The sequence below is a fragment of the Anomaloglossus baeobatrachus genome, chromosome 3 (assembly GCF_048569485.1).
Source record: "Anomaloglossus baeobatrachus isolate aAnoBae1 chromosome 3, aAnoBae1.hap1, whole genome shotgun sequence".
Classification (NCBI taxonomy): Eukaryota; Metazoa; Chordata; class Amphibia; order Anura; family Aromobatidae; genus Anomaloglossus; species Anomaloglossus baeobatrachus.
Genome location: NC_134355.1, coordinates 252,399,588 through 252,420,125, shown reverse-complemented (window position 1 = coordinate 252,420,125; position 20,538 = coordinate 252,399,588).

Here is a 20,538-nt window from a genome sequence, read left to right as displayed (position 1 = left end):
ATTTCTATGGCAGGAATTAGTTCGCCAAATTTTGTCTTGTACCGGGGATCTAACAGTGTGGCAACCCAGTATTCAGGATTACTTCAAATTCATACAATCCGAGGGTCATGTAGGTAGTGCAGCAAGAAGGCGCTCATGTGTCTTGTGCATCCAGGAGGACCAAGTCCTTGGTGTGTTGGTGGCAGAGAGGTGAGAATCGTGCATCCTTCCTCTGCCCTCTACCCACAACCTCGCACAACCGAAATGTGAGCAAGCTCTCACTCATCTGCTGAGTCTTCCATGCCCATCGCCAGTTCGTCCTCCATTTCTTCATGGGCTCCTGCACTTTCATCAACACTTTTTGCTGATACTATGCGCCCTTGTTAATCCCTCTCCCTCACCATGACTGCCGCATAGGTGCCGCTGACCATCTGGACCTCGTAGATCTTGTTATCCCTTCCGCATATGACTCCTCCTGTACTTCCTCCCCTTCCTCTTGTCCCAACACCTGACTCCGAATAATAATTACAGTGTGCTCCATCATGTAGATGACCAGAATTGTCACGCTGAGAATGACATTGCCAGTGCTAAACATCTTCGTCGACATTTCAAAACTGTGTAGCAGGGTGCATAGGTCCTTGATCTGACACCACTCCAGCAGCGTGATCTGCACCACCTCTGGATCAACTTATCCCAGGCTATATGTCTTACCGTATTTCAGCAGGGCTCTGCGGTGCTGCCACACACGCTGCAACATGTGCAGATTCCAATTCCTGCGTGTCGGAACATCGCATTGCCGGCGTTTAACTGCCAGACCCTAAGACTTCCGGAGTGATGAAAGTTGTTGAGCTGCTGTGTGCGCACGATGGAAGTGAGCACATAGCGAGCGTGCCCGCTGCACAAGGCCATGTAGGCCGTGATGGTGTTTTAAAAATTGCTGGAGAATTCGGATCAACACGTGAGCCATAAAAGGCACGTGTGTCACATTGCCCTGAGGATGGCCCGCAGCCAGGTTTGCATCATTGCCGCACACGGCTGTTAAGTCACCAACGGAGTCCGCTCCGTCAATTTGTACTCCGGTCGCCAGGTGACAACGTGTTCCTTTCATGAATAGTGCTGATGATGGGAGAGTAGTCGATGCCAGCGGCGCAGGTGGACGCAGGTTATGCTCACCCACTGGGCTGCATTACCTTGACAGATGCAGAATCTCTGGCTGAATGTAGCTGGTGGGTATCTCACAGATGAAATACCATCATTCAGCTACAACCAATGGGAAGACACCACACCCTTTTTTATGCCCATCCTGTCTGCAGACCACTGCCAGACATAGCTATGAACCTCTGGTTAATTTTACCCCCAGTTCAGTTTTATGATTTTGTGTGCTTGTTACCTGACTACTTTTCCTGCTTGCTGTTTATGTACCTTGTTGGCCGATACGCATTTCACCTCTGCTTGTTTTCTGATTAAGTCCTGGCCGTCCCATTCTGTTCCTGTTCCTCAATTAATGTTTTGACCCTGCCTGACTACTATTCTCTGTAATAGCGGTGTGACTCACATTTCCCATACATTTCAAAGTAAAACTTTGACCGCCTGATGGCATTGAGCTCTGCTGCCAGCATAGTAAGGAGGTGTGTGGTAGTCCTTGTGCGCAGTTGCAAGGAAGGGTGGCCTGACCACACAGGGTTTGCGCAAAGGTAGAGGACCCACACGAGGTTGAAGAGGCAGAAGCAGTGTATTAACTTCTACATACAGAACAAGGATTGAAACAACTCGTGGGGACGGCAAGACTTGTACAGCAGACCCTTCTCCATCTCTCACCATAGTTTGCCAGTGCCCAGTCAGTGACATGTAATGACCCTGTCTATGCTTACTGGTCCAAGTATCTGTGTTGAAATGCACCCTGTCGCACACAGATTTTCTCAAGGAAGTGGTGATGTTGTGTGCGACATGCCGGTGTAGCGCGGGCATGCTTTTCTTGGAGAAGCAGTGGTGATTGGGCATCTGGTACTGGGGCACAGCGACAGACATAAGGTCTGTAAAATCCTGTGTGTCCACTACGCGTAAAGGCAGCATTTCGGTAGCCAACAGCTTACAGAGGGATAGAGTCAACCACTTAGCTTTGTCATGGGTCGCAGTAAGTGGCCTTTTATTTGACCACATCTGAGGGACAGAGATCTGGCTGCTGTCTGTAGACGGTGTTGAGTAGGGTGTCCCTGGAAAAATGCAGGTTTGTGAGAAAAGTGCAGGCGGAGACATGATGTTGGCTTCATCTTGCCTTCAGATCTGTTCATCTTGTATCATTTTTAAAAAACACAGCAAGCAAGGGTTACTCCAAGCGGAGTCTCCCTTTTTTTCCAAAAATTGGGCCCCACACAGACACCTTATCAGTGGCAGCACTTGTGCCCTAGTTGCAAACAGGATGTTTTGATTTGCATCAAGCACATTCCAAATCCACAAGCATTTACTCTCCCCAGGATGACACAGGGGTAGTAAATTCCTTCTGGATCCATGACTTGTTCATTTTGATGAACGTCAGTCTGTCCACATTGTCACTGGACAGACGCGTGCGCTTATCTGTCAGCACACACCCAGCAGCACTGAAGACACGTTCAGAGACAACGCTGGCAGCTGGACACGACAAAATCTTCGAGGCGTAACTGGAGAGCTCTTGACATTTTTCTAGATTTGAAGCACAAAAGGAGCAAGGCTCCATTTGCAAAGTCATTGCATCGATGTTCATTTGGAGATACTCCTGTATCATCCTCTCCATCCGTTGACTATGTGTCAGACTTGTTGTCTCTGGTGGCCTTGCAAAGGAGGGTCTAAAAAAATTATGAAAAGATTCCATAAAATTGCTGTTACCAGCACCAGATACGGTCCTACTGGTACGGGTAGACTGTTGAAGATGACGAGGCCGTCCCATGTTTGTCAAGTTACAACTGGGAGAATCACTCCCTTCACCTGCACGGTTGTTTGGTGGAAAAGCCGAGCTAAGATCGAGTAACAGCTTCTGCTGATACTCCTGCATACGTGCGTCCCTTTCTATGGGTGGAATTATGTCACAAAATTTGGACTTGTCCCGGGGATCTAATAGTGTGGCAAGCCAGTAGTCATCATCACTTCTAATTTTGACAATACGAGGGTCATGTTGGAGGTAGTGCAACAAGAAGGCACTCATGTGTCTTGCGCAGCCATGCGCACCAAGTCCACGCTGTGTTTGTGGCATAGAGGTGCTAACCGTTCTTTCTTCCTCTGTCATCTCCCCCCAACCTCTTTCAACTGAAATTTGACCAAGGTCCCCCTCATCTGCTGAGTCTTCCATGTCCATGGACAGTTCGTCCTCCATATCTTCATGTCCTCCTGCACCTTCCTCAACATCTCACCTGCTACCATGCGCCCTTGTTGATCCCTGTCCCCCATGGTCCCATGCCTGCCGCGTTGGTGATGATGAACGTCTGGACCTTGGTGATGTTGTTGTGTCTTGCGCATATGAATCCTCCTGTAGTTCCTCCCCTTCCTGTTGTCCCACCCCCTGACTACGAATAGTGTTTAGCGTGTGCTCCAGCATGTAAATGACTGTAATCGTCATGCTGATAATGGCATTGTCAGCGCTAAACATATTCGTCGCCATGTCGAAACTGTGCAGAAGGGTGCATAGGTCCTTGATCTGAGATCACTCCATCAGGGTGATCTGCCCCACTTCTGCATCTCGTTGGCCCAGGCTATACATCATGACGTATTGCACCAGGGCTCGCCGGTGCTGCCACAGTCGCTGTAACATGTGGAGAGTTGAATTCCAGCGTGTCGCCACATCGCATTTCAGGCGATGAACCGGCAGGCCGAAAGACTTCTGGAGCGATGCAAGTCGCTCAGGTGCGGCGGTTGAACGGCGGAAGTGAGCACTGCAGACAGTTTCCGTGCCCTGGTCAGAAGGCCATCTAGGCCGGGATAGTGTGTTAAAAATTGCTGGACAACAAGGTTAAACACGTGAGCCATACAAGGCACGTGTGTCACCTTGCCCAGGCGAAGGGCCGCACCCAGGTTTGCAGCATTGTCGCACACGGCCTTACCAGGCTGCAGGTTGAGTGGAGACAACCATTTATCAAAATCAGTCTCCAGAGCTGCCCACAACTCAGTCGCTGTGTGACTCCTATTTCAAAGACATGTCAAGCTAAAGACCGCCTGATGCCGTTGCGCTCTGCTACCAGCATAGTAATGAGGGGTGCGTGATTCCTTCTGCGCAGTGAGAACGCTGGTGGCCTGACCAGGCAGGCTTGGGGCGGAGGTGGAGGACCCAGATGAGGTGGAGGATGCAGAAGCAGTGGCGGAACTTGGACAGACAGAGGATTGACACACAAGTCGTGGGGACGGCAAGACTTGTGCAGCAGACCCTTCACCATCTATCACCATAGTTACCCAGTGGCCAGTCAGCGACATGTAACGTCCCTGTCCATGCTTACTGGTCCAAGTATCGGTGGTGAAATGCACCCGTTCACACACAGAGTTTCTCAAGGAAGCGGTGATGTTGTGTGCGACATGCTGGTGTAGCGCGGGCACACCTTTCTTAGAGAAGTAGTGGCGACTAGGCATCTGGTACTGGGGCACAGCGACAGACATAAGGTCTCTAAAATCCTGTGTGTCCACTAGGCGGAAAGGCAGCATTTCTGTAGTCAACAGCTTACAGAGGGATAGAGTCAACCTCTTCGCTTTGTCATGGGTCGCAGGAAGTGGCCTTTTATTTGACCACATCTGAGGGACAGAGATCTGGCTGCTGTGTGTAGACGGTGTTGAGTCGGGTGTCCCTGGAAAAATGCAGCTTTGTGAGGAAAGTGCAGGCGGAGACATGATGTTGCCTTCATCCAAAGTTGGTGCTATCGATGTCTGAGAGAGCTGTACACACTCACTTGTTTCCCCTTCCAAACCAACTGACGACCTACCAAGCAAACTGCCTGTTGCGGTTACAGTGGTGGAAGTTGTGGGTGGAAAAACAGGTGTGACAGCTGTCCCCACAGTCCTAGAAGATGACGAGCACGCGGATGCACTGGAAGGGGCAGGCGGTGGATGGTTCGCTCCGCTAGGCCGCATTGCAGCACGGTGAGCTTCCCATCGGGCCATATGATATTTATTCATGTGACGATTCATGGAAGAAGTTGTCAAACTGCTGAGGTTTTGACCTCTACTAAGAGAACCATGACAAATTTTACAGATCACATAATTTGGGCGATCTTTTTCTATGTCAAAAAAGGACCTGGCTAGGCAAGGCTTAGAGGCCATGCGACCTGTTGATCCACCCCGAATAATGCTCAGAGGCAGAGTGGTGGCTGAGGATGCAGTTGTAGACGTGCTACCAGTGCTCCGACTGTGTCCAGGAAGGCGCCAGGTTACTTTGACGTCGGTTGCATCCTCCTCCACCGCCTCTGTTGACCTCCTCGAGTGTCTGACTGTGGGTTGACAGTAGGTGTGATCTAGAACTTAATCATCAATTGTTGTGTTTGCACTCCCCTACCCCTCAGACCGAGTTTCTTCTTGCCCTGACCGAATATTTAAGTTGTCATCCCAATCGGGTATCTGCGTCTCATCTTCATCAGTATGTTCCTCATTGCCTATAACCACAGTTGTTGGAAAGGCAGCATTTTGGTAGCCAACAGTTTGCATATGATGAAAGTCAACCTCCAAGCCATTTCATGCCCTTCTAAAAGCATGTAAAACACAGCGAGGGGACTCCAACCACAGTCTCCCTCGTTGCCACTAACTGGGCCACACACACCCCACTTGACTGGCATCGGTTGAGCCCCCTTTTGAAAAAGAAAAAGATGCTTTGCATGAAGCACTCTCAAAAATACGCGTGCCTTTCCCGTCCCCTGGCTGACCCAGGGGAAGAAAAGTCCTCTGAGAGCCATGACTTGTTCATCTTGGTTCTTTTAGAGACACAGCGAGGGGACTCCAACCACAGTCTCCCTCGTTGCCACTAACTGGGCCACACACACCCCACTTGACTGGCATCGGTTGACCCCCCCTTTTGACAAAGAAAAAGATGCTTTGCATGAAGCACTCTCAAAAATACGCGTGCCTTTCCCGTCCCCTGGCTGACCCAGGGGAAGAAAAGTCCTCTGAGAGCCATGACTTGTTCATCTTGGTTCTTTTAGAGACACAGCGAGGGGACTCCAACCACAGTCTCCCTCGTTGCCACTAACTGGGCCACACACACCCCACTTGACTGGCATCGGTTGAGCCCCCTTTTGAAAAAGAAAAAGATGCTTTGCATGAAGCACTCTCAAAAATACGCGTGCCTTTCCCGTCCCCTGGCTGACCCAGGGGAAGAAAAGTCCTCTGAGAGCCATGACTTGTTCATCTTGGTTCTTTTAGAGACACAGCGAGGGGACTCCAACCACAGTCTCCCTCGTTGCCACTAACTGGGCCACACACACCCCACTTGACTGGCATCGGTTGACCCCCCCTTTTGACAAAGAAAAAGATGCTTTTCATGAAGCACTCTCAAAAATACGCGTGCCTTTCCCGTCCCCTGGCTGACCCAGGGGAAGAAAAGTCCTCTGAGAGCCATGACTTGTTCATCTTGGTTCTTTTAGAGACACAGCGAGGGGACTCCAACCACAGTCTCCCTCGTTGCCACTAACTGGGCCACACACACCCCACTTGACTGGCATCGGTTGAGCCCCCTTTTGAAAAAGAAAAAGATGCTTTGCATGAAGCACTCTCAAAAATACGCGTGCCTTTCCCGTCCCCTGGCTGACCCAGGGGAAGAAAAGTCCTCTGAGAGCCATGACTTGTTCATCTTGGTTCTTTTAGAGACACAGCGAGGGGACTCCAACCACAGTCTCCCTCGTTGCCACTAACTGGGCCACACACACCCCACTTGACTGGCATCGGTTGACCCCCCCTTTTGACAAAGAAAAAGATGCTTTGCATGAAGCACTCTCAAAAATACGCGTGCCTTTCCCGTCCCCTGGCTGACCCAGGGGAAGAAAAGTCCTCTGAGAGCCATGACTTGTTCATCTTGGTTCTTTTAGAGACACAGCGAGGGGACTCCAACCACAGTCTCCCTCGTTGCCACTAACTGGGCCACACACACCCCACTTGACTGGCATCGGTTGAGCCCCCTTTTGAAAAAGAAAAAGATGCTTTGCATGAAGCACTCTCAAAAATACGCGTGCCTTTCCCGTCCCCTGGCTGACCCAGGGGAAGAAAAGTCCTCTGAGAGCCATGACTTGTTCATCTTGGTTCTTTTAGAGACACAGCGAGGGGACTCCAACCACAGTCTCCCTCGTTGCCACTAACTGGGCCACACACACCCCACTTGACTGGCATCGGTTGAGCCCCCCTTTTGACAAAGAAAAAGATGCTTTGCATGAAGCACTCTCAAAAATACGCGTGCCTTTCCCGTCCCCTGGCTGACCCAGGGGAAGAAAAGTCCTCTGAGAGCCATGACTTGTTCATCTTGGTTCTTTTAGAGACTCAGCGAGGGGACTCCAACCACAGTCTCCCTCGTTGCCACTAACTGGGCCACACACACCCCACTTGACTGGCATCGGTTGACCCCCCCTTTTGACAAAGAAAAAGATGCTTTTCATGAAGCACTCTCAAAAATACGCGTGCCTTTCCCGTCCCCTGGCTGACCCAGGGGAAGAAAAGTCCTCTGAGAGCCATGACTTGTTCATCTTGGTTCTTTTAGAGACACAGCGAGGGGACTCCAACCACAGTCTCCCTCGTTGCCACTAACTGGGCCACACACACCCCACTTGACTGGCATCGGTTGAGCCCCCTTTTGAAAAAGAAAAAGATGCTTTGCATGAAGCACTCTCAAAAATACGCGTGCCTTTCCCGTCCCCTGGCTGACCCAGGGGAAGAAAAGTCCTCTGAGAGCCATGACTTGTTCATCTTGGTTCTTTTAGAGACACAGCGAGGGGACTCCAACCACAGTCTCCCTCGTTGCCACTAACTGGGCCACACACACCCCACTTGACTGGCATCGGTTGACCCCCCCTTTTGACAAAGAAAAAGATGCTTTGCATGAAGCACTCTCAAAAATACGCGTGCCTTTCCCGTCCCCTGGCTGACCCAGGGGAAGAAAAGTCCTCTGAGAGCCATGACTTGTTCATCTTGGTTCTTTTAGAGACACAGCGAGGGGACTCCAACCACAGTCTCCCTCGTTGCCACTAACTGGGCCACACACACCCCACTTGACTGGCATCGGTTGACCCCCCCTTTTGACAAAGAAAAAGATGCTTTGCATGAAGCACTCTCAAAAATACGCGTGCCTTTCCCGTCCCCTGGCTGACCCAGGGGAAGAAAAGTCCTCTGAGAGCCATGACTTGTTCATCTTGGTTCTTTTAGAGACACAGCGAGGGGACTCCAACCACAGTCTCCCTCGTTGCCACTAACTGGGCCACACACACCCCACTTGACTGGCATCGGTTGAGCCCCCTTTTGAAAAAGAAAAAGATGCTTTGCATGAAGCACTCTCAAAAATACGCGTGCCTTTCCCGTCCCCTGGCTGACCCAGGGGAAGAAAAGTCCTCTGAGAGCCATGACTTGTTCATCTTGGTTCTTTTAGAGACACAGCGAGGGGACTCCAACCACAGTCTCCCTCGTTGCCACTAACTGGGCCACACACACCCCACTTGACTGGCATCGGTTGAGCCCCCCTTTTGACAAAGAAAAAGATGCTTTGCATGAAGCACTCTCAAAAATACGCGTGCCTTTCGCCTCCCCTGGCTGACCCAGGGGAAGAAAAGTCCTCTGAGAGCCAGGTCCACATTGTCAGTGGACAGACACGTGTGCTTATCTGCCAGCAGACCCCCAGCAGCACTGAAGACAGGTTCCGAGAGAACGCTGGCTGCAGGACACGACAAGATCCTCAAGGCGTACGTGGCGAGCTCAGGCAATTTATCCAGATTGGAAGCCTAAAATGAGCAGGGCTCAAGTTGCACAATAATGGAATCGATGTTTCTTTGCATATACTCATATATCTGTGTGTCTCCCTCTTTTTCCTTGTCCAGCTGTTTTGTTTTCACATGAGTATATGTCCTTGTCACTTTCCCATGTGTTTGTGTTATGTTGTGAGTTGTTTGTCACCTTTTGGACACCTTTCAGGGTGTTTTCTAGGTGTTTTACTGTGTTTGTGATTGCCTGCCATTGTTTCCTATGGGCTCGAGTTCGGTTCGTCGAACGTTCGACGAGCCGAACTCGAGCCAGACCCCCCGTTCGGCGAACCGCCTCGAGCCGAACCGGGACCGGTTCGCTCATCTCTACTGCTGAGTATTTGTCACAGTGCAGTAGGAAATGCGTCTCGTCCTCCAGAGCCCCCTGCTGGCAGTGCTGGCACAGTCTGTTCTCTCGCGGCTTGTATGTCTGTCGGTGCCGCCCTGTTTCCACCTCTAGGCTGTGGGCACTCAGTCTGTACAGGCTCAGGGTCTGCCTGTCTTTGGGGGGGCGTAGCCTTTCCAGATATGGGGCCAGAGTGTAGTCCCTCCGCAGTGACCGGTAGATGGTGAGTTTCTGGGAGTTCTCTAATTCACTCTTCCAGTCCTCTATGTATTGCATCTTGCAGCTCTCAGAGATCTCTTTTATTTGGGCTTTTGTCAGGGTGTGTTGCTGACTTTGGCTGCCGGGGTTCCTGGCTTGCTCTGGGCTCCGGCTCAGCAGGGCTTTATGATGGTAGGAGCTGGGGTTGCTGTTCTGTATGTGTGCCTGGTGTGATAGCGCCCTCTTGTGTATAGTGAACCATAAGGGGAATCGGCCCAGCTCTGCCCTACAGGCTATGTTTGAGGTGCTGCGATGGACTTGGAGGAGATATTTACAGAACTCCATGTGGAAGACTTCGGTAGGGCTGGAATCCCACTTTGTGTGGTCTGGGTAGGTCACTGGGCCCCATACCTCGCTGCCATATAGCAGTATAGGGGTGATGACGCTGTCAAATATCTTGAGCCAGACTCTCACAGGTGGTTTGAGGTGGTACAGTTGTCTTCTGATGGCATAGAAGGTTCTGCATGCTTTTCCTTTCAGGGCTTCTGCTGCTTGCTTGAGGCTCCCGTTATTGCTTAGCTCCAGACCGAGGTAGGTGTAGCTGCTGGTGTTCTCCAGCGTGGAGCCATTTAATGTGAAGGAGGGAGTGTTTATTTTGTTCTGGTTCCTCTTCTGAAACACCATGACTTTGGTCTTCTTTTGGTTGATGGGAAGCGCCCATGTGGTGCTGAATGTTTCCAGTACTGCCAGGCTATCTTGGAGGCCTCTTTCAGTTGGGGAGAGTAGCAGGAGGTCATCTGCGTACAGCAGGAACTTCACCTCTCGGTCATGCAGACTGAGGCCTGGAGTGGGGGAGGACTCTAGAGCTGTTGCTAGTCCATTTATATAGATGTTGAATAGAGTTGGACTCAGGCTGCAGCCCTGTCTGACCCCACGGCCCTGTCGGAAGAAAGCCGTCCTCTTTCCGTTCACCTTCACGCTGCACCGGTTCTCAGTGTATGAGCTCTTGATCACGTCGTAGGTCCTGCCACCTATTCCGCTCTCCAGGAGTTTCAGGAACAGGCCTGGATGCCACACTGAGTCAAAGGCCTTTTTGAAGTCCACGAAACATGCAAATATTTTCCCCTGTTTTTTGTCGTGGACGTGGGTCTTGATGAGGCTTTGCAAGGTGTAAATGTGGTCCGTGGTGCGGTGGTTTGGCATGAACCCAGCTTGGCTTCTGCTGAGGACGTCACCCTGGGTGAGGAAGGCGATAATCCTTTTATTAATGATGCTGTTAAACAGTTTTCCCAGAATGCTGTTGACACAGATCCCTCTGTAGTTTGCTGGGTCATATCGGTCTCCATCCTTGTAGATGGGTGTTATGAGACCTTGATTCCAGCTTTGAGGGAAGTAGCCGGCACTCAGGACGTGGGTGAATAGTTTAGCCAGTGCTGCATGAATATCTGGGGAACTGTATTTGATCATCTCTGGCAGGATGCCGTCACTGCCCGCGGCCTTCTTAGATTTTAGCAGTTTGATTCTGTCTTTTATTTCCAGCACACTGATTGGTATGTCCAGAGGATTTTGAAAGTCCTTGATTGTCTCCTCCATGTCCCTCAGTTTAGTCATTAGATGCTCTTGTTCTGGGGTTAGGTCGTCTTCTGGGATATTCTTGTAGAGGCCCTTGAAGTAGCTGTGCCAGATGTTGCCATTTTGAATGTGGAGGGTTCTTTGCTTGGGACTTGTACCGATATAGCTCCATGTCTCCCAGAATGAGTTATCCTGGAGGGAGTCTTCGAGCTGCTGCAGTTTGTGGGAGATGTGCTTTTGTTTTTTCTCCTTGAGGGTTCGCTTGTATTGCCTCTGTAGGGTGTCATGGACCACTCTTAGCTCCTTGTTGTCCGGGTCTCTGTGTTTTTGATTTGAGGCTATCCTTAGGGAGTTGCGCAGTGTCTTGCATTCTTTATCAAACCATTTTTGGCCTTGTTTATTTGTAGGTCTCTTGGAGTTGGTCCTTCTGAGGCCTGCTAGCTCTGCCATGGTATATAGGATGTTATTAAAGTCGTTTACTGCCAGGTTGACCCCTTGCTGGTTTGATGTATAGGATTTTGTGTGAAAGTTTACAAGCAGCTCTTTAATCTCTGTTCTGTTGGTCGTGTTGGTGTATTCAATGGCTAACTGTTTGGACCACTTGAAGGATGGTGGCAAATTGTGGAGACCGCTCAAGTGGGGCTTTTATGTGGGTGACTTGTCCGTGGATCTCAGGTACAGCAGTGTCTGGTTGTGGTCTGACATGTGGGTGTCGGGGGTGACTATGAAGGCATTCATGTTTGCTGGGTCCATGTCTGTTATGGCATAATCCACTACACTACTGCCCGTGTGGGAGTTTAGTGTAAATCTCCCTAATGAGTCCCCCCTGGTGCGCCCGTTCAGTATATGCAGCCCCAAGCTCCGGCACAGGTTCAGCAGTTTTCTGCCGCTTTTATTCACCACTCTGTCATAGCTGTTTCTTGTTGTCTGTACTGAGTCTCTGTAGAAGGGCTCATCTCCCAGGACGTATGTGTTTCCGTCAGGTGACAGGTAGTCCTTCTCTGTACCTGTCCTGGCGTTCAGGTCTCCACAGATGAGCACCTTACCTTTGGACTGGAATTGGGCAGCCTCCCTCTGAAGTTCCTCGTAGATGTCCGGCTTATAGTATGGGGATTCTGATGGAGGGATGTAGGCTGCGCAGAGGTAGATGTCCTGCTGAGAGGTGAGGATGGAGCTGCTTATCTGCATCCAGATATGGCTTTCTCCTCTTTTTATTGCCTTGATATGTTCTTGGATCTCCTCCTTGTACCATATTAGTATGCCCCCTGAGCAGCGGCCATGTTTGGTGTTCTTGTTTTTCTGGGCGGAGACAGAAAATTCCTTGTATCCCATGGGTGCGAGAGATTCCTCCTCTGCCCGGGCCCATGTCTCCAGGAGGATCTGGATGTCAATGTTCTTTAGCCTTTGTTTGAAGTCTGGGTCATTTGTCTTGGACCCAAAAGCTGAGGCATTCAATCCTTGAATGTTCCAGCTGCTGATAACTAAGGATGTCATATTTAGTTGATATACCTTATAATGAGGAAGGATAGATTTTCATAGGACATAACCGGATTTAGTGGTGGGTTTGGGTGGCATATTTTAGTAGTGTCCTAAGAGTTTGCTGCACAATGTGTTGAGCAATGTCCTTATTTCTGCCATGTTGCTGCCCTCTGTTGCTTTGTATTGCCATTTTGGGGCATGTGGTCTTGAGTATTTCTGCCATCTCTGTGGACTCTCTCCAGGGGTCTCTGTGGGCTGCCATCTGTTTGGTGGGTGTCTTGCTTGTGGTCTTGGAGGTCTGTTTAGAACCATGTCCTTTAGCTCTCTTGCTAGATGGCTGACTCCTTGTTTATTGAGGTGTTTGTCGTCATAGAGGTGATGGAGCGTTATTTCGGGGTGTCTTGCCAGCTGTATGTTTGGTGCTGAGGTAATACTGGCGGCCAGCTCTGAGTTGATTTGCTGGGTTATTTGTTGGTGTACATCTTTCCTTGGAAGCAGGGCAGACAGGATTATTTTGGTTCTGGGGAATTTTTGCTGGGCTGCTAGTGCGAGTTTTGATAGGTCCTTTGTGACTGTCTTTTGGTGGATATCGTTTGTGCCGGTGTGTAGTATGAGGTGTGTGGGCTCGGTGAAATATGGGTTACTGATCACCACCTCTGCTTGTGGGATCGTTGAGCAGTGAATTTTTGTAACCCGAGCCGTCGGAAACAGTCTCTGAGTGTCCAGGTATTTCCCATTTGAGTCTATTATTAGGACTATATCAGGATCCAGTGTTTTATTTGGGCCATTTGGTTTCTGTGTGTTGGGTCTCTGAGTGTTGGTTGCCTTTGTTTGTTGTGATGATGCATTTTCATTGCTGGGGTTGATGGTAGGGGTTTCCTTCGTGTTGTTGGGTCCAGGGGTGTTGGACACCCTGATATGCTGTGCTTGTGGGGCTGTATTGATATTGCTGGAGTTATGTGTAGAGTCCGTCTGGCTGAGGTTGTTGCAGGTCTGTGATATATCTGGCACCAGGGTAGTTGGTGCAGGCATTTGTTTTGGGGGAGTGCTTATACTTTGAGGTGCCCTCTCTGTTTTTTGTTGTAGGATTGAGGATTTTAGCTGGGTTATTTCTTCTTTGAGGTATGCATTTTCTTCCTGCAGCCTTTGAAGTGACCTTTGCAATTCCCACAGGTCTGTTTTCACACTTGATATTTCTCCCCTCAGTTGGTCATTTGCATTTTTCTCACCTTGGCTTCTTTGAAATTCTTCTTTGAATTGAATAAACTCGCATTCTAATTGGGACAGGCAGTCTCTGAGTATATCCCTGGGGGGTTGTGATGATTGGGATGTAGATGGGGCTGGGGGGTGGCTGGAGATTGTCTGGTCACTTGTGGATATGCTTCCTTCCTTCATTAGGGTTTTCACTTGCTTTTTAATGTGCAGGAATTGTTGATGAAATTCCTCCATTTTTTGTTCCGTTCCTTGGACCATGATAGTTCCATTTCTATACATATTTATGGAGAGATTAAAGGTCTCAGGGTCCTCCTCATCCTGTACTCTAATTTGTTTGCCCCTGCTAATGCCCCGTTTTTTGATGTTCTTGTAATGTTTGCTGAGAGTCTGGTCCCAGGCTTCATGGTGCCCTGAGTAGAATAACAGATTTGTTTTTTCCCCCTGTTCATTAAGGTCTATTAGTAGTGTCTCTGGGTTTTTCTTCATAGAGTCCAGTTTTATGGCTTTTCTAGCTTCCTTGGATTTGGCATTCTCAGGGAAGGTTATCTCTAATGTGTCAGACCCCCTGCTAGCTCCAGTTGCCTTCTCCAGGTCTCCTGCATTGACTACAGTGCTATCCCCGTGTTGTTTCATTTTAAAGGGCTTTCTTTTATATTTTCTAATGCGTAATATACGATCAATTCTTATTTTAGCAGTGTATTGGCATGGAGCCCTTACCTTGGGGATGCGCTGTGTTGGTAGGGTTTGATGGTGGTCTGTTTGCTGGGTTTCCACTAGGCAATCTTGTCCTCCTTTTCCATCTGTGTATTAATTTTTCTTGTGATTTTTCTTGTCATTGCTTAAAGTCCTTAAAAAGTTTGTCCAGTGTGCTTAGTACTCCGTCATATCTGTAGATTTCCGTATTATGTCCTCCAATCTGCTCATTATAAGGTATAAACTCTGGTTGAATCAGGAGCTCATCTTACAGTGTCCTGCTCCTTCAGTGTCCAAGCTCTCTCTTCTCTCTCTTTTCTCTCTCCTCTTTCTGTTCTCTCTCTCTCTTTCTTCTCTCTCCTCTCTCTCTCCTATCTCTCTCTTCTCTCTCTTCTCTCTCCTCTCTCTCTTCTCTCTCTTATCTTTCTCCTCTCTCTTCTCTCTCTTCTCTCGCTCCTCTCTTCTCTCTCCTCTCTCCTCTCTCTCTTCTCTCTCTTCTCTCTCTCACTCTTCTCTCTCTCTCCTATCTCTCTCTTCTCTTTCTTTTCTCTCTCCTCTTTCTGTTCTCTCTCTCTCCTCTCTCTCCTATCTCTCTCTTCTCTCTCTTTTCTCTCCTCTCTCTCTTCTCTCTCTTATCTTTCTCCTCTCTCTTCTCTCTCTTCTCTTGCTCCTCTCTTCTCTCTCTTCTCTCTCCTCTCTTTCTTCTCTCTCTTCTCTCTCTCCCTCTTCTCTCTCTCCTCTCTCTTCTCTCTCCTCTTTCTTTTCTCTCTCCTCTTTCTGTTCTCTCTCTCTCCTCTCTCTCTCTCCTATCTCTCTCTTCTCTCTCCTCTCTCTTCTCTCTCTTATCTCTCTCCTCTCTCTTCTCTCGCTCCTCTCTTCTCTCTCTTCTCTCTCTTCTCTCTCTTATCTCTCTTTTCTCTCTCTCTCCTCTCTTCTCTCTCTCCTCTCTCTTCTCTCTCCTATCTCTCTCTTCTCTCTCTTTTCTCTCCTCTCTCTCTTCTCTCTCTTATCTTTCTCCTCTCTCTTCTCTCTCTTCTCTTGCTCCTCTCTTCTCTCTCTTCTCTCTCCTCTCTTTCTTCTCTCTCTTCTCTCTCTCCCTCTTCTCTCTCTCCTCTCTCTTCTCTCTCCTCTTTCTTTTCTCTCTCCTCTTTCTGTTCTCTCTCTCTCCTCTCTCTCTCTCCTATCTCTCTCTTCTCTCTCCTCTCTCTTCTCTCTCTTATCTCTCTCCTCTCTCTTCTCTCGCTCATCTCTTCTCTCTCTTCTCTCTCTTATCTCTCTTATCTCTCTTTTCTCTCTCTCTCCTCTCTTCTCTCTCTCCTCTCTCTTCTCTCTCCTATCTCTCTCTTCTCTCTCTCTTCTCTCTATTCCCTCTCTTCTCTCTCTCTTCTCTCTCTCCTCTCTCTATCTTCTCTCTCTTCTCTCTCTCTCTCCTCTCTCTCTTCTCTCTCCTCTCTCCTATCTCCCTTCTCTCTCTCTTTTCTCTCTCTTCTCTTTCTGTTCTCTCTCCTCTCTCTTTCTTCTCTCTCTTCTCTCTCTCTCCTATTTCTCTCTCATATCTCTCTCTATCTCTCTTCTCTCTCTTCTCTCTCTCTCCCCCATCTCTCTCTTCTCTCTCTCTCCTATCACTCTCTTCTCTCTCTTCTCTCTCCTCTCTCTCTTCTCTCTCTTCTCTCTCCTCTCTCTCTTCTCTCTCTCTCCTCTCTCTCTCTTCTCTCTCATCTCTCTCTCTTCTCTCTCCTCTCTTCTCTCTCTCCTCTCTCTTCTCTCTCTTCTCTCTTCTTTTCTCTTCCCTCTCTCTTCTCTCTCATGTCTTCTCTCTCTTCTCTCTATCTTCTCTCTTCTCTCTCTTCTCTCTCTCTCCTATCTCTCCTATCTCTCTCTTCTCTCTCCTCTCTCTTCTCTCTCCTCTCTCTTCTCTCTCTTCTCTCTCCTCTCTTCTCTCTCTTCTCTCTCTTCTCTCTTTTTTCTCTCTCTCCTCTCTCTCTCCTCTCTCTCCTATCTCTCTCTTCTCTCTCTCTTCTCTCTCTTCTCTCTCTCCTCTCTTCTCTCTCTTCTCTCTTTTTTCTCTCTCTCCTCTCTCTCTCCTCTCTCTCCTATCTCTCTCTTATCTCTCTCTTCACTCTCTTTTCTCTCTCTTCTCTTTCTGTTCTCTCTTCTCTCTCTTTCTTCTCTCTCTTCTCTCTCTCTCCTATTTCTATCTCTATCTCTCTCTTCTCTCCTCTCTCTCCTATCTCTCTCTTTTCTCTCTCTCTCTCCTATCACTCTCTTCTCTCTCTTCTCTCTCCTCTCTCTTCTCTCTCCTCTCTCTCTTCTCTCTCCTCTCTCTCTCATCTCTCTTTCTTCTCTCTCTCCTCTCTTCTTTCTCTTCTCTCCTCTCTTCTTTCTCTTCTCTCCTCTTCTCTCTCTTCTCTCTCCTCTCTCTCTTTTCTTTCTCTCTTCTGTCAAATTCAAATTCAAATATGCTTTATTGGCAGGACCAAAATACAATTAGTGTTGCCAAAGCAAGAGAAATACAATAAGTGTGGTGGGAGGGGATCAGGGTTATGGGGAGTTGGGGGCACAATTTGGGCTCTGAAAGTCTATTTAGGGGTCTTAGGTTCCCCTCAGCTTATGACATGTGGTGACATATTGGGCGGCGATCTCCACCATTGATTCCTCTTCCCCAAGTAGGAAGTGGAGTTTCATGTCCTCGTCCATGGATGGAAAGTCCGGGGTATGGGTGGTAAATTTCTGGAAGTGGGAGGCCCTCACTGCTGAGTATTTGTCACAGTGCAGCAGGAAGTGCACCTCATCCTCCAGAGCCCCCTGCTGGCAGTGCTGGCACAGTCTCTTCTCTCGCGGCTTGTATGTCTGTCGTGCCGCCCTGTTTCCACCTCTAAGCTGTGGGCACTCAGTCTGTCTGTACAGGCTCAGGGTCTGCCTGTCTTTGGGGAGGCGTAACCTTTCCAGATATGGGGCCAGAGTGTAGTTCCTCCGCAGTGACCGGTAGATTGTGAGTTTCTGGGAGTTCTCTAATTCACTCTTCCAGTCCTCTATGTATTGCATCTTGCAGCTCTCTGAGATCTCTTTTATTTGGGCTTTTGTCAGGGTGTGTTGCTGACTTTGGCTGGACTGGCTGCCGCAGTTCCTGGCTTGCTCTGGCTCAGCAAGGCTTTATGATGGTAGGAGCTGGGGTTGCTGTTCTGTATGTGCGCCTGGTGTGATAGCGCCCTCTTGTGTATACTGAATAGAGTTGAGCGCGGTTCGTGGTTCGTGGTTCTCCAGTTCGCGGCTCGAGTGATTTTGGGGCATGTTCTAGATCGAACTAGAACTCGAGCTTTTTGCAAAAGCTCGGTAGTTCTAGAAACGTTCGAGAACGGTTCTAGCAGCCAAAAAACAGCTAAATCATAGCTTGGTTTCTGCTGTAATAGTGTAAGTCACTCTGTGAATCAAACTATTATCACATTTCAGTGTATAGTGTGCGTGAACAGCGCCTTCAGATCACTGCTGTTTCTATAATGGCGATCGCCATTTTTTTTTTTTTTTTTTCTTGTCTTCCTTCCCTAAGCGCGCGCGTCTTGTGGGGCGGGCCAGCATGTCAGCCAATCCCAGACACACACACAGCTAAGTGGACTTTGAGCCAGAGAAGCAACGGCATGTGTGATAGGATCTGCATGTCACATGTCCCTGCATTATAAAACCGGACATTTTCTTCACGGACGCCATTATCTGCCTTCTGCGTCTTTGGTGTCAGACATCACTGTCGCAGCTCCGTCTTCCTGAGTCCTATAGCCGATACAGCTGTATGCGCTGCATACACAGCGTTAGACAGCTTAGGGAGAGCACTTTATAGCAGTCCTTTTAAGGGCTCCAACCGGCAGGGTCAGAGAGCCATAGGTGACAGGTCCTGCAAACAGCAACAGCGTCTGTGTAGCCCAGGTCAGGGATTTCCTACCTGCATTTCACCATTAGGAGGGAATAGAAAGGCAGGCTTCCATTCCTCTACCCAGAGCACCACAATCCTGCCACTGTACCCTCTTGTCCTCTGCACACTCCAACTGATAACTAAGCCATTATACTAGCAAACACTCAGTGTACCTAGTGGCATCCTATACGTGGCTATTGGACTTTGCTATAGTCCCACTAGTGCAAAGACATTTGCAGAGCGCGTCTGCCTGCATTGCACACTACAACTCATTCTAACCAAGCCATTATACTAGCAAACACTCAGTGTACCTAGTGGCATCCTATACGTGGCTATTGGACTTTGCTATAGTCCCACTAGTGCAAAGACATTTGCAGAGCGCGTCTGCCTGCATTGCACACTACAACTCATTCTAACCAAGCCATTATACTAGCAAACACTCAGTGTACCTAGTGGCATCCTATACGTGGCTATTGGACTTTGCTATAGTCCCACTAGTGCAAAGACATTTGCAGAGCGCGTCTGCCTGCATTGCACACTCCAACTCATTAAAACCAAGCCATTATACTAGCAAACACTCAGTGTACCTAGTGGCATCCTATACGTGGCTATTGGACTTTGCTATAGTCCCACTAGTGCAAAGACATTTGCATAGCGCGTCTGCCTGCATTGCACACTCAAACTCATTTTAACTAAGCCATTATACTAGCAAACACTCAGTGTACCTAGTGGCATCCTATACGTGGCTATTGGACTTTGCTATAGTCCCACTAGTGCAAAGATATTAGCAGAGCACATCTGCCTGCATTGCACACTCCAACTTTTTTAAACTAAGCAATTTTACTAGCAAACACTCAGTGTACCTAGTGGCATCCTAAACGTGGCTATTGGACTTTGCTATAGTCCCACTAGTGCAAAGACATTTGCAGAGCACGTCTGCCTGCATTGCACACTACAACTCATTGTTACTAAGCCATTATACTAGCAAACACTCAGTGTACCTAGTTGTATCCTAAACGTGGCTATTGTACTTTTGTCTATTCACAGTATTGGAACGATATTTGCAGCACGTCTGCCTGCATTGCACACTCTAACTTTTTTAAACTCAGCCATTTATAGTAGCAAACACTCAGTGTACCTAGTTGTATCCTAAACGTGGCTATTGTACTTTTGTCAATTCACAGTATTGGAACGTTATTTGCAGCACGTCTGCCTGCATTGCACACTCAAACTTTTTTAAACTCAGCCATTTATAGTAGCAAACACTCAGTGTACCTAGTTGTATCCTAAACGTGGCTATTGTACTTTTGTCTATTCACAGTATTGGAACGATATTTGCAGCACGTCTGCCTGCATTGCACACTCTAACTTTTTTAAACTCAGCCATTATACTAGCAAACACTCAGTGTACCTAGTGGCATCCTATACGTGGCTATTGGACTTTGCTATAGTCCCACTAGTGCAAAGACATTAGCAGAGCACATCTGCCTGCATTGCACACTCCAACTCATTAAAACCAAGCCATTATACTAGCAAACACTCAGTGTACCTAGTGGCATCCTATACGTGGCTATTGGACTTTGCTATAGTCCCACTAGTGCAAAGACATTTGCAGAGCGCGTCTGCCTGCATTGCACACTCCAACTCATTAAAACCAAGCCATTATACTAGCAAACACTCAGTGTACCTAGTGGCATCCTATACGTGGCTATTGGACTTTGCTATAGTCCCACTAGTGCAAAGACATTTGCATAGCGCGTCTGCCTGCATTGCACACTCAAACTCATTTTAACTAAGCCATTATACTAGCAAACACTCAGTGTACCTAGTGGCATCCTATACGTGGCTATTGGACTTTGCTATAGTCCCACTAGTGCAAAGATATTAGCAGAGCACATCTGCCTGCATTGCACACTCCAACTTTTTTAAACTAAGCAATTTTACTAGCAAACACTCAGTGTACCTAGTGGCATCCTAAACGTGGCTATTGGACTTTGCTATAGTCCCACTAGTGCAAAGACATTTGCAGAGCACGTCTGCCTGCATTGCACACTACAACTCATTGTTACTAAGCCATTATACTAGCAAACACTCAGTGTACCTAGTTGTATCCTAAACGTGGCTATTGTACTTTTGTCTATTCACAGTATTGGAACGATATTTGCAGCACGTCTGCCTGCATTGCACACTCTAACTTTTTTAAACTCAGCCAT